This window comes from Prionailurus bengalensis, chromosome A1 (assembly GCF_016509475.1).
Source record: "Prionailurus bengalensis isolate Pbe53 chromosome A1, Fcat_Pben_1.1_paternal_pri, whole genome shotgun sequence".
Taxonomy (NCBI): domain Eukaryota; kingdom Metazoa; phylum Chordata; class Mammalia; order Carnivora; family Felidae; genus Prionailurus; species Prionailurus bengalensis.
The window spans coordinates 122040325-122057149 of NC_057343.1; the positions used below are offsets into that span (position 1 = coordinate 122040325).

Genomic DNA, 16825 nt, shown 5'->3' on the forward strand with positions numbered 1-16825 from the left:
CAAGCCAGCCCTGCATGTTTTTATATGGAGTACCTAATAAGATAATACAGGAAAGTGCTCATGCTAAGCCCCCAGTAAGCATTAGCTGTTAATACTATTATTATTCAGCCCAATCACTGAATTGCCAAATGAAGAGAGATACACCAAGGGGCGATTGTAGCAATCCAGAAACAGAAGTACTTCTAACAGCATGTGGCTATTTAGGTTGGAGGGTACTTTGAAAGATGAAGGACTGGAGGTATGAGGCAAAGTAATTAAGAACAACTGCATGTTGGGGATTCTGCTGAAAACACTCTTTGGAACCGGGCAGGTGGCAGCTTGAAAGGACAAACTTCAACTTGCACGGATGTATTTTTTTTAAAGCTGTAAATCTTGTTTTTAAACATGAATCTCTACCTTGGGATTAAAGGACTTAATTGGACTCTAATCCCTTTTTAACAAGACAAGGAGGAGGAGAAAGTCAAGGGCTTCTCAAAGACCTGTATGCTGGTCGAAAATGAAAACAATCACCATCAACAACATTTTCTATCTCCTACCACTGTCTGGATCTCCAAGAGGCTGGTTCTTCACGTGCCTCAGCCCACCACCTGTACTACATGCCCACACACACACACACGCACATGCACACACACATACACATTTTCCCCTCCACATACTCTCTCCTTACATAAAAACTATAACGTTCCCTTCCTACACACACATTCCAAATGCTTTTTTACAAGTACATACACGCTTTGTGCTCAGAGTTCTCCCTCCACCACACACACGCACACACACACACACACACACACACACTCTCTCTCTAAAATGAGGGGCCTAGTGACTCACAATTAAGCCAAAGACTAACAGAATTTTTCTAAAGCCATTTTTATATAGAGAGAGAGATAGGTAGATATTTATAAAGTACAGCCCACACTCAGAAGATCTAAGCAAGCTCACTCAGCTGTAAGTTGGTTTCCCAAGAGATTTAGCCAAGAGTCACTTTTCATGTGCCTTTTAAATTCTTCTTACCAGTCATTTACCTTATCCATAGAGAGGCTAGAGCAGAGTGGAGAATCCTAGTAGGATTTAAAGTAAATAGTATTTTTTAAAATTTAATTAAAAGATATAAAGTAAAATAGTGTTTCTTCCTAGCTTTCACAGAGGTGAGAATTCTAAAATTTGGCATTTGCATATCCTATTCCTAGGGAACCTTTGCACGGTATTGATAATAGCCTTTCTCAATTCAGATGACCGTGGATTTTAAGTGTTTCTACATGTTTGCCCAAGTGTTGTCAAAAATGCTCTTAAAATACTTCATTTACAAGCTATATCTAAATATGGGTAAAACATTGAGCAAATGACAAGTTCTTTTGCTTCCTTTTTCCTCTAACATCCTTGAGAGCTGAGGTTGGATCTAACTTTTCAGGTTTCCCCTCTATTCCCCATCCCAGCACCCTGCACAGTGTCTACTCTGTAATAGGCACTCAGTAAATCAGGAAATCAAGACTTTTGACTTAAACATCTGGGCAGATAGTTGTGATGTATACTCAGACAGGAAAGCCTAGGGGAGGAATAATTTCCTGTAGAGATCTCACAGGTCAGTGTAGCTTTTTCAACCAATAAACATCTGTTGGGTGCTTACAGTGTGCTCATAACCATAGTGAGTACTGGGGATTCTACTACCAAAACAACAGGAACAATAGTCACCTTGAACACTTACTGAGACTAATATGATTGATGGATAGAGAAATAGAGAGATAGGATGATATACTCTGATAGCAAAGTCTTTATTTGCTAGTCTCCTAAGTCCCGCCCTCTATCCTGAAAGATGATAAGAGCCTTTGTAAGGGAGATATTATCACTACTTTAGGTAGTTACTAAAGTACTTTAGTACTTCACTACTTTAAGGTAATTAAGCCGCCCCCCCCAAAAAAATAGTTTTTCCATAGTTCATGTAATTAGTAAACAATCAGAGTCTGGATTACCCCTAGAATTGTGTGATACTGGAACATACACTCTTGTCACTACACTATGCCATCAACAGAGACCTCATCAAGCAACAGTGTTATGTTAGTGCAGTTCATATCGGATATCTGTAGCCTCTATTCTTTCAGACTTGTCACCTGACTCCCTTTAGACACTGAGGGCCTCCAGCATTCTCTTCGCTGCCCACCCCCTTCTCCAGTAAAGAATTTGCCCTAAGTCTTTTACATCTAAACGTTTTTGTTTACTATCATTTTGTTCCTTTATGAACTACCAACTGTGTCCAGCTATTGTGTATGCTGCTGAGGTACCAAGAGTAAACTCTCACCATCAAGGAATGCCCTCTGGCAGGGACACAAAAAATAAATGACTGCCTATAGTGGAGTGAGGGCTTCCTAACATGGGTTGAGGACCTGCTGGCACCCACACTGACTTAAGCAGTACAGAGACTCAGAATTTAACAACACAGAACTGTAGACTGAGAAAGTCATTTCCTTTCCAATTTTCCCCAAGTCCATTGATGATATCAAGAAGGTCCCAATTTGGTACTGACACTTGACAGTCTGCCTTGGTAAGGAAGAGAGAGCAAGGCCTGGGGCCCAGGGCTTCTGGCAAGTTCTTGCCCATCTCTGAACTGAACAACACTGTATGTTTTTATTATGTGGTCTGATGGTTATCTTCCATATAAGTGGTATCAGTTTTATGTTCACAGCGGTATATGAAAAGAGAAGCCAGAGTAAGGAATTTTGTTTTCCTGTTGTCTTTGTGTCTTCTCACCTGTGGGAAACCACCTGACACATTTGGCTAAAACATCAGGAAATGGCCTCAAAATGAACTTTGCACTAAATACAACTGTACTCGTAAATAATTCAGGATTAGACCTGAAGAGGGTGAGTAGATTCCCTGGGAAATTGTGGTGAGAAGGTTAAGTAGGAGGATTGGAACTCATGTAGTTGGCCTCTGGGAGAGTCCTGAAGATGATCTCAAGGTCTACACTGAGAAGGGACGCCTTAGAAGGAGAAAGTCAAGTGCATGGGGCACGCATTAGAAAGATGTCCTTGAACAGTTGAAGTCACAACTGCCAGGCCCACCCTAGAGATTCTAAAATTCACTTGTTCACGATGTGGAGGCTGCCTGCCCACTGTCTCCCACACTCACAGAACAATGAGGCATTCTTGTTTTCTCTAATGCTGGGCTTCCTAAGAGGTTCTGCTCCCTCAGTATACCCGCTATCTCCTACCCTCACCTGCCACCCCCCTACTAATCCCCTTAACCCCCGCCTTCAGCCTGCCCCTCCTCCTGTATCACAGATGCAGGTTAGGGGAACTGCTAAACAACTAGAAAGCCTGTCATCATTCCACAGTTTTGTCTTTCCCTCACCTCTTACATCAGTTAGTCAGCAAGCTCATTTTCCCACCTGAATTGTCATGGCTTCTGTCCATTCCATCCCAGTGCCTTACTTTTGGTCCTCATCTCTTGCCTAGACTGTTGCTTCAGCCTCCTCCTTGGTCTCACAGAGCTCATGCTCAATCACTACACCTCACCCCACCCACCCCTTCACCCCCATGCATTCTTCCAGTCATGGCCTCTATCACAATGTCTTGAAAGCCCAAATCCATGAAGCTGCTTCTCTTGCCCAAACTGCCAGTGGTTCCCTACAGTCCACAGAAGAAGTGATACCTGCCATTTATTGAATGGCCACTAAAAGCCAGCATCTATACTGATAACTTACAGACATTATGACTAGCCTCACAACTGTTCATAGTAGGCACTGGTGTGCCCATTTTACCAAATAGGAAAAACTCGGGGACAGAAAGATTAGGTAACTTGTCCAAAGTCTCAAAGTTAGAAACAGAGTCAGGATTTGAGGACAGACTAAAGTTTATTTATTTACTTTGACAGACAGAGAAAGAGAGCATGAGCAGAGGAGGGGATAGAGAGAAATAATCCCAAGCAGGCTCTGTACTGTCAGCACAGAGTCCCATGAAGGGCTCGAACTCATAAACTGTGAGATCATGACCTGATCCAGACACTCAACCGACCCAGGCGGCCTGATCTACTTGACATTTTTAAGCACAGTACATCTATTCTAGGCCACCTCTCTGCTTTTTGTCCTTGTACCCAGCATGGTGCCTGCATTATTATGAGCAATGAACAAAAGGCTGTTTCTCTTGGAATTTATTTTTGGTGCATTCACCTGTCACAATCATATCCACACCCCAAGCCCTATATGCATATCATTTCTGCAAGGAACCTTTTTCCAGTTCTCCCCTGCAAAATTAATATCTCCCCTTGTGTTCACGGCACATTGTTTTTACTCAAGTTATAACACATTCTTCTTTGTACTGTCAATACCCCACATATATCTTCTCACCAAGCTCACGAAGATTGAATACTTCTTAAGGGAGGAGATGGTGTTTTATTCATTTATGTTACTGCTCACTTTCCAAAACCCCAACAAAGGTTTCTAATAACATGTTTTGCCTCAAGAATTAAAAACAAAGTCAGAGACCTCTGACTTTTTAAAATAATTACCACATTAAAAATTTTTTTTAAAAAAATAGAAGGTGCCTGGGTGGCTCAGTCGGTTGAGCATCTGACTTTGGCTCAGGTCATGATCTCGCAGACTGTGAGTTCAAGCCCCATGTCAGGCTCTGTGCTGACAGCTCAGAACCTGGAGCCTGCTTCGGACTCTGTGTCTCCCTCTTTCTTTCTGCCCCTCCCCCTCTCATGCTCTGTCTCTCTCTCTCTCTCTCTCTCTCTCTCTCTCTCTCTGTTAAAAAATAAATAAACATTAAAAGCAAATTTTTAAATAATTACCAATCCCCATCCCTTCTTCTGATTGAAGAAAGGACAAAGGCAGATCAGTGAAGTGTAATTCCATTCCCCACACCTCTTCCATCCCATTGATAATGACAAGTCCAAGCATCTTTCCTGGCCTCCTGGGGAGATGAGCTGTGACACATCTTGGGAAATTCTGAAGTCTGTAAAGCTAGCTTTCCTTTCAATCCCATATTTGAAATATTCTGGATAAAGTAACTTTCAGCATCTTGAACTATAAGTCTGGACCCTCACCTTTTCTCTCTTTGATGGGAGTTTCTCAGCCCAAATTCATGGTACTCAGGACTACCATGAGAGATGGTTTTGACTTAGTATTAAGATAATTTCTTTCCTTTGGACACCGTCTCAATGCAAATTTATGCTTAAGATTCTAGCTAACCCTCCTTCTAAGGTAATTTACAGAAATAGATTGATCCTATGCTTCTAGTCTTATGTTAATATCTCCCAATATAAATGTTCCATCTTCACAATTTTCACTCAGTAAATCCCTATTTATAAATTAAGTTATCCTAGCACTCTTGAACTGATGGAATGGTCCCCAAGGGTCGTGGGTAAAAACTGGGAAGGCTCCATTTTATTGATACCTGTCCCCTCAAACCGTTTTGTTCCACATCATCTTTATCTGCCCCAAAGTGCCTTGTGTGGAGTCTAACAGGTGCTTGAAATTTGTTAAAATTTCAAGAGTATATCCCTGGCTAGAGACAGCCCCTTAAACTATTCTCATAAATTATCAGTAATGCCTTAGCAGGAATTCCCTGGTGGACATCTGAAAGCAAAAACGGACACAGGTTGGGACCACAAGGCATCTACTGCCCTCTACTCTGCCAGATCTCAGCCCCCCTCCCCGGGAAAGAACCATCAGGAGCCACCTAGGCAAGCAGTGTTTTGTGCTGGAGAACCTCCTCTGGCCTTGAACCCAGAAAGGGTTTCCTACCTTGAAAGGTTGTTGGGAAAATCAGAAGATGCAAAGTGGATGTAAAGTGCTTGGTTAGCATTTGGATTGTTGTGATTATTACTAAAAATTTTAGCAGTCAAAATTTCTTAGAGGTCAAGTTTTAGATTTCTCTTCAATCACTATGCTGTACATTTTTTTTTGAACTTTTTTGTAATGGAAAATTTTAAACATTGTAAAAGAAGAAGGAAGAGTATAATGAAGCCTCATATACATAACACCAAGTCTCAACAATTATCCACTCATGGGCCAGTCTTATTTAAGTTATATCCCCACTCACGAACCTGCTCCCCAACTGGGTTATTTTGAAGCAAAGCTCAGACATCCTATCACTTCATCCACACATATCTCAGCATCTCTTTACACATTTTAGTTAGTATTTATTTCTAAGAATTTAACATAACTATGATCCCATTATCACACATTAGAAAATGGGCAATGATTTCTTTTGGGTGTTTTTTTAATGTTTATTTAGTTATTTTTGAGAGCACTTGCCCCAATTTCTTTATTTAGCCAGTGTTCACATGTCCATATTTGCCTTATAATTTTTTTTTACAGTTGGTTTGTTTAAATGGCAACCAAATGAGGTAAACACTTTGAATTGGGTTGATATGTCTCTTAGATTTCTTTTATTCCACAAGCTCCCTCTCTCTCCTTGTCTTGTCCTTAGCCATGCATGTGTTACAGAAGCCAAGTTGTGTGTCTTGTTGGATTTTTGCATTCTGGGTATTGCTAGTTGCCTCTTTGTAGCATTTTTTAACACATGCCTCTCTCCCCTGTGCTTTCTGTAAACTGGTAGTTACATCTAGGGGCTTAATCAGCTTCAGACTTGGTTTTTGGCAAGAATACCTCATGGGTAGTGCTAAGTACTTCTTTTGTGGTTTTTGTCTTGTTTTGTTTAAGGGCACAATTCACTGACTTGTAATATATCCAGACGTTATGCATCCATTACCGTAATGTAAAACATTTTCATTATTCCACAAAGAAACCTTACACCTCTTAACCATCACCCCAAGTTCCCCATTTCCCACCACCCCCACCGCAGCCCCAGGAAACACCAATTTACTTTCTGTCTCTATAGATTTGCCTGTTCATTTGATTTTAGTGGAGTCACACAGTTTTTGGTCCTTTGTGGCTGGCTTCTTTCACTTAGCATTATGTTTCCAAGTGCATCTGTTATAGCAGGTATCAGTACCTCATTCCTTTTTACGATTGATAACATTCCCTTGTATAGACTATTGTGTGGATATACCACATTTTGTTTACCTACTCATCAGTTGATTGACATCTGGAGTTTTTTTGCCTTTTAGTATTATAAATAATCCTGCTGTGAACAGTCATGTACAGGTTTTTGTGTGGGCACGTGTTTTCATATAGTTATACAACTAGGAGTGGAATTACTCGATCATATGGTAACTTTATTAACTGTTTGAAGAACTGCCAACTGTTTTCCAAAGTGATTACACTATTTTACATCCTTACCAATGGTTTATGAGAGTTCCAACTTCTCCACATCTTCACCAACACTTGTTTTATTATCTTCCTTTTCTATTATAGCCATCTTAATGGGTATGAAGTGGTATCCATTGTGGTTTTGGTTTGCATTTCCTTGATGGCTAAGCATCTGTTCATGTGTTTATTGGATATGCATTCTTTAGAGGACTGTCTATTCATATCCTTTGCTATATTTTTAATGGGTCACTTACCTTATAACTGAGTTTAAGAATGCTGTACCTATGGGGGCACCTGGGTGGCTGAGTTAGTTAAGTGTCCGATTTCAGCTCAGGTCATGATCTCACAATTTGTGAGGTAGAGCCCCACAACAGACTCTGCACTGACAATCCAGAGACTGCTTGGGATTCTCTCTCTCCCTCTCTCTCTGCCCTCTGTCTCGAGATAAATAACCCTCCCCCCCAAAAAATAATTCTGTACCTATGTACATATATGCTAGGTGCATGTCCCTTATCAAGTATATGACTTACAAAAATGTTCTCCTGTTCTCTGGTTGCCTTTTCATGTTCTTGGTGGTATCCTTTGAGGCACAAGAGTTTTAATTAGATGGTATCCACTCTATTCTTTCCTTTGTTGCTTGTACTTTTGGTGTCATATCTTAGAATCCATTGCTTAATCCAGGTCCACAAGATTTACCCCTATGTTTTCATCTAAGAATTTTATAGTTTTACATTTGGGTATGATACATTTGGAGTTAATTTTTGTATGTGTTGTGAGGTAGGGGTCCAAATTCATTCTTTTACATGTAAAAAGAATGTCTCTCATTTTGCATTAAAGTTTATTCAGATTCAGGTGTTGTCAGCCTTCTCCACCCATTATAAGGTTCCCCATCAGCCTTTCATCTAATGGTTTGAGGTGCCATTCATGAACATTCATTTGGGGTTGCAAAATGGTGACATTCCAAATCTATCATTCCTCCTAAATTTTTTAAGCTACAATTCTTCTACAAGATTGACAACTACTTTCTAAGAGCTAATATGCGCAAGATGTTATACTGTGAGTTGTACCTAAATTATTTCACAGTGATTTCCAAACCTGTATATCATAGGTGCTCAGCATATACTGAGGAAGCCAAAGTTTATGCCTCAACCACTATATCCCCTCTGTCTCTGTCTCTCTTTGTTTCTCTCTCTGTGTCTTTCTTGTTTGTTTGTTCCTGGGCGTTTCCCTAGCTCAAAGACAGGACTCACTTCTCACCACCTTCTGGCTTGGCGTGTTTACCATCCCTAAACTGCTCCCCTTTTTCCACTGACCGCTGCCAGCGGAGCTAATCTCCCGCTGCCTGCCTGTGCCAGTCTTCTTGTTTACATCCTTATCACTGCCTTCAGGCCAGCCTCAGCATCCTGGCCTCCTCAGCCACATGGTCACCCTTCTGCCCCTCCTGAGGTCTGGATCCCACCCCTGGGCTAAGGCCAGGAGAAAAGGCCTAGGCTTCTCCAGCCTGAAGAAGAAAGGGCTTCAGGATTCATGTGGGAATGAGTGTTGATTTTTTTTTTCCAAACTTAGGTTTATGTACTGGTTTTAAACTCCTGGGGTCCAGAAGAGGAACAGAACATAAATCAGAACATAAAGGACTTCACGAGTTCCAAGGAAAAACTTTTCCCATCACACAGATTGTGAGAAAGTAGTGAAAATGCTGAAGGAGCTTATGGAACCTAATACTGCTGGGTTTTGGTTTGGTTTTTATTTTTGCCTACAGAGGAAGGAAGTTTAGTACAAATAAGAAGGCTCTGAGTCAGGCAAAGCTGCATGCCACAGCTTTGCCATCTAATACCGAAGCAACCACGAACTGAGTACCTTACCCCACTGATCCTAGGTGTCCTCATCTGCAAAAGGGGTAGGTCCTTCCATGCAGGGTTACTGCTACTACCTATAGCCATTGCTACTACCTTCTTTCCTCCAAGCAGAGTTTTTAGAATATATCATCATTTGTGTGACTGAGCAGTACCCCTGACTTAAAGCAGGCAACAAGCCAAACATCTTCGAAAACCTAGGTGTCCTTTTCCACTTGACTTTCCTAAAGTACATTTTTCGCAACTACTAGCAGATACGGGGGGATGAGAGAGGTTCTTGTCTCATTTTATACAAAAGAAAACTGGCAGAGAAAGGTATTTCTATGACAGATTCAAGGTCTTCCAAAAAAAGCAATTACAATTTAAGACAGAATTAGGAGTCCTTACGACATATCATTTAATGTCTCATCCTTGAGTCATATAGTCCCAGGTTGCAGTAGCCGTTATTAGCACAAGGCAGGTGCTGTCATCATCTGACATGCCATTATGTCACCAGGGAGGCCAAAGAGAATCTGATCTGAGTACTCCCACCCATTAGCTGCACAGCCTCTCCAGATCCTAGTTTTCTCGTTATTGAGATGGAATGATACAACTCATCTGATAGAGAATTATGTTGCTTAATTAGTTAACAGTGCATTCTAAAGCTAGGTAACACAGTGAAAACCTGTTCCTGTTATTAGTTAATGACAGTCATTGCTGCAGTCCCTCCTTGCGCTCAGGCACACCATCACATAAGAGACCTGCTTTCTCTCTGGCTACTGCAAAGTTTTCTCAGCCCCATCAGGTAGCAGGTAGAGTTCTTTGTGGCAAAGAGCTTTTTTAGCAATATTTCTCAGCACAGGCAGTATAGTGAGAAATCATGGGATTGGGGAGCCCCCAAATCTGGGATGGAACTCTCACTCTGCTTCTTACTGAGCAGTATAATTTGGGGCAAGTTATATAATCTCTCTGGGCCTCCATTTTTCCATCTGTGAAATGGAACTGATGGTAATTTTTTTTTTAACCGCATAAGATTCCTATGAGGATAAAACAAGGCAATTCATGTACATGAGATAATGGCTCGGGTTTGGCAGTGGTAAATAGCTCAACAAATGTTCACTCTGCTATTAATGTTAGGTCAAGTCAGGAAGCTATCACCATCCCCCATCCCGAGGCCTTGCTGAGAAAAACATTTACGAGCCACATACTTCAGAAGGATGATCTGCCTCACAGTGCAGACGCTTCCAAAAGCCCCTATGCTCCCTTGATAAGCAGTGACAATTTCGAAGTGGGGAAGGGCATGACTTTTGGCTTCTATCGGGACTCCTGGGGCAGTTTTCCTTGCTCGGCTCAGACCCTCAGCTGTAATCCCAAGGGGGAACCCACAGGAAGGAAGCCAAGAATGACTCCAGGAAGAATGGCTTTGGATGAGAGACCAGGTGAAGATTGAGGCAGGGCCACCTGTCCACCATTTTCTGCATATACCTTTCAGCTTTCTGTGTGGGCCCCGTCCTCCCTGTGTGGTTGCCCAAGCTCCTCACAGCCCATCAGTGAAGCAGCCAACAAAGAAATTTCTGGGTGCCCCCCATGCACTAGGCACGCGTGAGGCAGTGGACAAGACAGACGTGGTCCCTGTACTTACGAGCCTGCAGGCTTACAGGGAAGAGCAATAGGAAACAAAGTATTGTATGTACATGATTCCAAGACTGTGAATGTGTGAAATGCTGTGAGCTAAGGATGAGGAACGAAAGGAGTTTGTTAGAGAGGGCCCACCTCATCTGGGAGGTCGGAGAAACCTGCCTGACAAAAGGATCTCCAGGTAAAGACTGAAGGATGACAGAAGGCAGCTAGGTTTAAAGAACAAAAAACAAAAACAGGTGAAGCGGGGCACCTGCCTGGCTCCATCAGTAGAGCATGTGACTCTTGATCTTGGGATCATGAGTTCGAGCCCCACAATGGGCACGAAACTCACTAAAACAAACAAGCAGAAACACAGGTGAAGCAAGGCCTCATGAGTACCTCCCCTCAGCTCCGGCAGTCCAGTTGCCTTTATCCCGAAGTCTCGCTGGCAAATGCCAGCACTCCCAGTCCACCTGCCACACCTGCACTTGGATCCCAACCCCGCCCAAGCTCCCTCAGGTCCTCTGGGGAGAAGCTTCTCTGGTTTCTGGTGACCAAAGCAGGTTCACTAATTAACCTTGCTGCTCAGCTTGCTTCCTTGATTCAGCATGTCTCCAATGAGAAGTTGAACTTTACATCATCACTTTCCTAATTAATCCCAGCAGGTGAGCCACTCAGGAGACCCGCCCCTGACCAGGTGAAAGACAGAGCGGCCAAGCTTGTACCTCAGGAATTTTAGCATAGACTCTTCAGCTCTGGGAGCCAGAAGCAGGGGTAATTGATATCCAAGGCCACTGGGGCTTCAACACATGTGCATGCACACCCCGTTGCTCGCTCTCCCCCTCCCCTTCCCCAAATCAGAAAACTAAAAGGGCAAGAAAAAGAGGGCTGTACAGGGCAACAGTCAGGAGACAAGGAGGACAGTATACAGGAACATATGGGGCAGTGTTATCCTTTAATGGCACAATGACCTTGGCCATGTGGCTGGACACTGCAAAGCCTCGGTTTCTTCATCTTAAAGTGGTAAAACTACTAGCATCTTTCACATAGACCTATTAGAGAATTGAGTGAGATACTCACATACAAGATTTCTCAGCCTCTGCAATGTTGATACTTTGGGCCACATAACTCTTCATGGCGGGAGTGACCTGTGCTTTGTCGGGTGTTTAGCAGCAGCCCTGGTCTCCACCCACTAGATGCCAATAGCACCCACCACTCAGTTGTGGCAATAAAAAAATGTCTCCAGACATCGTCAAATATTCCCCAGGGTCAAAACCAGCCACAGTTGGGAACCACTGATGTAATGGACATAGGGCAGGGCCTGGCATATAGTAAATGCAGAATGGATGGCAGCTAACATCAGGCTTGTGCAAGGGAAATGCCCTTTCTGGGTAGCCACAGCAGACCCTTCTTTCCAAACACAAGCCAAGATTATAAGGGCCTTGGAGAAAGCTGGAACTTTCCAAAGGTGGGATGGGTAGATTTGCCAGTGCCGTCATTGAAATGTGCAGAGATTAATGTGTCCCTGGCTGGAGAAGTTGGAGGGAGCTATATATTGAGTAGGTTGTTGGAACAAGCCCACTTTCCACTCTGCTCAAGGAGCTAATTTTACATCATGGGTAGCAGGTACCAGATTCAGTGCCAGGGTCTTACGTACATCTTGGCATCCGAGTATTATGAATAGATGTTATTATTTCCATTTTAGATGGAAGAACAAAGACTCAGAGAGGCTAAGTAACTAACTCACAGTTACTCAGAAGTTACATTTTAGGATTGGGTCAGAACCTGGGCCTGACTGTCCTCCAAGTCCTCTTTCCCCACTCAAGCGGCTAGAGTGGGGCTTCTCACATTCTGACTTAACTTAGGAGCAGTTCTGGGACAAGAACCAGGCTTACTAGGAAGAATGATGGGATTGAGTAGCAGTGTCTGTTATGGGCCCAGGAAGAGGAAATGGAGGTACATGTGCCATGAGTTTGCCATCCATGTACAGGCCCATAATCCATAATTCAGTGATTCTATACCTTCCTCTCTGGTGTTATCTGGGGACTACACTGAGCTAAGGGTGCATCCCTGGGTTTATTCAGCAAAAAAGCTACTTTGCTATATACTTTCTCAAGGCATAAGCTGAAAAACAGGTCTTTTTCACAGGTGAGGATTTCTACAGAAGGCACAAAAGGGCCACGTTCTTAGATAATTTCCATGCAAAAGCAAGTTAGGAGCTCCTATCACAACCTTTTGTTAATGCTTCATGAATTTTGTTTTTGATGAGGAACAGTGTTTTCAAAAAAGAAAAGAAAAAGGAAACTTCCAAGGAAATGGGCCACTTTCTTTTGGAGAAAAAAGTGTTTATTATATTTCAAAGCATAAGCTTTGGGGCATATAATATCCATCCTTCATCCTCTCTTCCCACTCCAAAACAATCAAGCCCTGGTGGAAAATTGCACAACTAGATACATAATAAAACCTGCTTACATATGCAAACACCAGTCTGTCTGCAGACACTTGGGCTAGGGAAGGTGTGCTTTCTCACAGCCGCGTCTGGGGCCACCCTGAGGACACAGAGGGCAGAGTCAGAAATGTGAATAAATCATCCCCACTCGCTGGGCTCAGCTCAGTCTACCTAACTGAGCTCTTAGGCCTTTCTCTGCCACCTCAGCCTTGACCTGAGTTGACAAAGATTACAGAAGTCTCATCTCCCTTGTGGTCCCATTCATAAGCATAGTGTAACTGCCACATGCCAGGCATTCAAGATTTACTGAGTCCCTATTATGTGCCAAGTTCTAGGCAAGCAGTAGGAGACAAACCCTAAATATGTGAACCAGCATGCACTGGGTCATGAAGAGAGTTCATTATTTCAGTCATTCTCCTGGGTCACTTTCAAGTGGGCTGGCCATTAATGAGGTTGGAGAATACCTATCCCATTATTTTCAAAGCCACGTTCCCTATGCCTGGAATCAAGGGCTCGCTGGGCTCTCATCTCTCTACATAAGCAGAGAAGTTGGCCACCAGGAGAAGGACTACCCATCCCAAACTGTTTGCACCAGTGGCACCTGAAAATTATCCTTTGTACGTTCATTTCTTTAAGCTAACAGGAGATCGGCAAGCTACAGCCCACAGGCCAAGTGCAGTCCATAGCCTGGTTTTGCATGGCCCACCATCTAAGAACGTTTTACTTTTTTTTTTTTTAAGATTTTATTTTTTAAGTCATCTCTACACACAACATGGGGCTCGGACGCACAACCCCAAGATCAAGAGTCGCACACTCCACCGACTGAGCCAGCCAGGTGCCCTGGTATTTACAGTTTTATATAGGGGGAAATGAAAAGAAGAATAATTCTCCATGACATGCAAAAATTGTATGTAATTCCATTTTCCATGTCCAAAAATGAACTTTCGTTGGCCCACAGCCATGTTCATTCTTTATAACTTGTCTGTGGCTGCTTTGGTACCATAGTGGCAACACTGGGTAGTTGTGACAGAGACCCACACAGCTGAAAGTATTTACTATCTGACCCTCTACAGAGAGAGCATACCGACCCCTGGGCTGAAACATTGCCCCCTCTTTCCTCCTCTAAAATGCAAATACCCACTGGTCTAGCAACTTTTGAAGCCCTTGATGCCTTTGTGATACCATGTGTATCTGGTCATTTCTGGCATTGCAGGGAAGAAGAATCACCTGAGAGGGCACCACCCAAGCCCCCACAGTAAGTGGTCTTTGCCTCCAGATGCACATCTGTCATTTCACACCTCATTTTGGCATTTATCTAAATGCTGCTTTATTGCCAAGAACTCCATAAGGACAGCATAAGTGGTGCCTCCTGGCCCCTCTGGGGTTAAGCCCAGTTGAGCTTGACACGAGAGATGTTTAGTAAATGTCAGGAGAATGTTTGAATGAGGAAGAGAGCAAAACCCAGTGAATGTATATGTACCAATGTATGTGAGTCCATAAACATAAACAGGAAACTGAATACATGTGTGAATTAACGAATGATTAAGTGACTAAGGGACTGGATGAGAGAAGACAGAAATGAGTGTATGAGTGAGGGGATTCTCATAAAAGTGAGAAGTTGAACAAAGAAATAAGTATGTAAGTGAATGTAGGAATGAGAGATCTATGGGACAGATGGGTGAGCAAGTGAGCGCAGGCTACTGGGTCTCTACAGATGCCGCATAACAAGGACACGGGGTGTCACTGCCAAGTTCTGCTGTCATTCTGCCTGGCTTGTTCATACCCTGCCAACCATGGGGTTTTGAACTTAATCAATGCTCTCCCTTGCTGAGGGTGTGCCCATACTTTACAGCTTTAGTGTCTGGGGCTTTTGTCAGAAGGACAAAAACACCTGCACCCATGGGCTAGAAGCCAGACAGCCCTGCCTTTCAGACTACAGTCTCCCTCCCATATGTGGAAAAAATAAGCCTTCAGCTGATTCATCCTCAGGCCCCTCTCTGCCATGTACTACAGGGTGAACAGGACCTACCCCAAAAGCTGAGTGCCCCACAAAGGCACACTTTCCAGGTACAAGGGATGGGCAACATGTTGATTTTGGGTGAAGTTCATGGCCAAGGTCATCCTAACAAGGTGGGAAAATGTGGATTCAAAAACACCCTATCTAAAGCAGGTCCCTACAGTTAACTCTGTGGCCTCTAGAGTGCATACTTTGTTTTCTTGCTTTTTGTTTTGTGTGTTTTTGTTGTGTTGCCTGCTCCCTCGCTACCATGTAAGCTCCATGAGGACAGAGACAGGTACATGGAAATCTCAATAAATATTTGGGGAAAGTCAGTGAAAAATTGTCTGGAAAACAAGTAAACCAACCCCTTGAACCAGCTAACCCCAACATGACTCCCTCACCCAGTGATGGGCCTGACCTAACTCTACCACCAACTGGTAGGTGTGACCTTCAGCACTCCATTTGCCCTCTCTGAGGCTCAGGGGACCAAATGAGATTATCTTCAGGGTCACTTTCAGCTCCCACATACTAGGGTTCTAAAGCCAAGGGAGGGGCCTTTGGATTTTTTAAGATTCACATGGTTAGTACGAACCTGAGTGCCCTGGCCTCAGCACTTAAGAAAAAAAAGTTTGCTTATTAAAGGGACAGCCAGCTTGTGACGGGGTAAAATGACCCTGGGTGTGGTGACATCTCTGTTTTGGCCAGTGGCCATCTGAGCATCATGTGTGACTATCCAAAGGTAGTCAGTCCTCTCTCTAAGGCTTTGCCTAGCCTCTGCACAGGGCCAAAGCCCACCCTGAGATCCTGCTGCCCATGCCTCTAGAAAGCTGTAAAAAGGATGCCATAAAACCTCCATGGCTGATTTGCAACAACATGGATGGAACTAGAGGGTATTATGCTAAGCAAAGTAAGTCAATCAGAGAAAGACAGATATATGATTTCACTCATACATGGAATTTGAGAAACTCAACAGATGAACATAGGGGAAGGGAAGGAAAAATAAGATAAAAACAGAGAGAGAGAGACATACCATAAGAAACTCTTAAATATAGAGAACAAACTGAAGGTTGCTGGAAGGCGGGGTCTATGGGAAGATGGGTTAAATGGATGATGGGCATTAAGGAGGGCACTTTTTGGGATGAGCACTGGGTATCATATGTAAGTGATGAATCAATGGGTTCTACTCCTGAAGCCAGACTACACTGTATGTTAAGTAACATGAATATAAATAAAAAAGAAAGAAAGAAGAAAAGAAAAAAGAAAAGATAAAAGAAAAGAAAAGAAAAGAAAAGAAAAGAAAAGAAAAGAAAAGAAAAGAAAAGAAAAGAAAAGAAAAGACAAGACAAGACACCATGGCTGGGAAATCTCTTCTCAGACCTTTTTGTAGAGTTTCCAGAAACCGTACACACTCTTCCTGACTCAGCCCAGCAAATGAGGTACAGGGAGCTAAAGAGGGCTCATCTGGGGGTTTCAGCCCTCACTGTCTCCTGAACCCTGAGAACCCTCCTGCCCTCGCAGTCAGAGCCACTTGGTCCAACCTCCAAAGTACACACACTGCTTTGCATACTGAAGGGACCTCTAAGAGGGTTGGCTCTCAACTCAGGATTTTTAGGTTTGACTCCCAGCTCAGCCTACTTTGCTGGCTCTATGGCCTTGGGAAAATTACTTGAGTATGTTTTAGACTTTGAGGTTGTGTGATTTCCAAAATCTGTTTG

General features: G+C 43.1%; 1 protein-coding gene across 10 annotated transcripts in view; it reads left to right on the plus strand.

The window, feature by feature from the left end:
- The window catches only part of SH3RF2 (SH3 domain containing ring finger 2), a 126477-nt gene that overhangs the window by 65991 nt on the left and 43661 nt on the right, over positions 1 to 16825 (plus strand). The gene's annotated exons all lie outside the window — the stretch shown is intronic.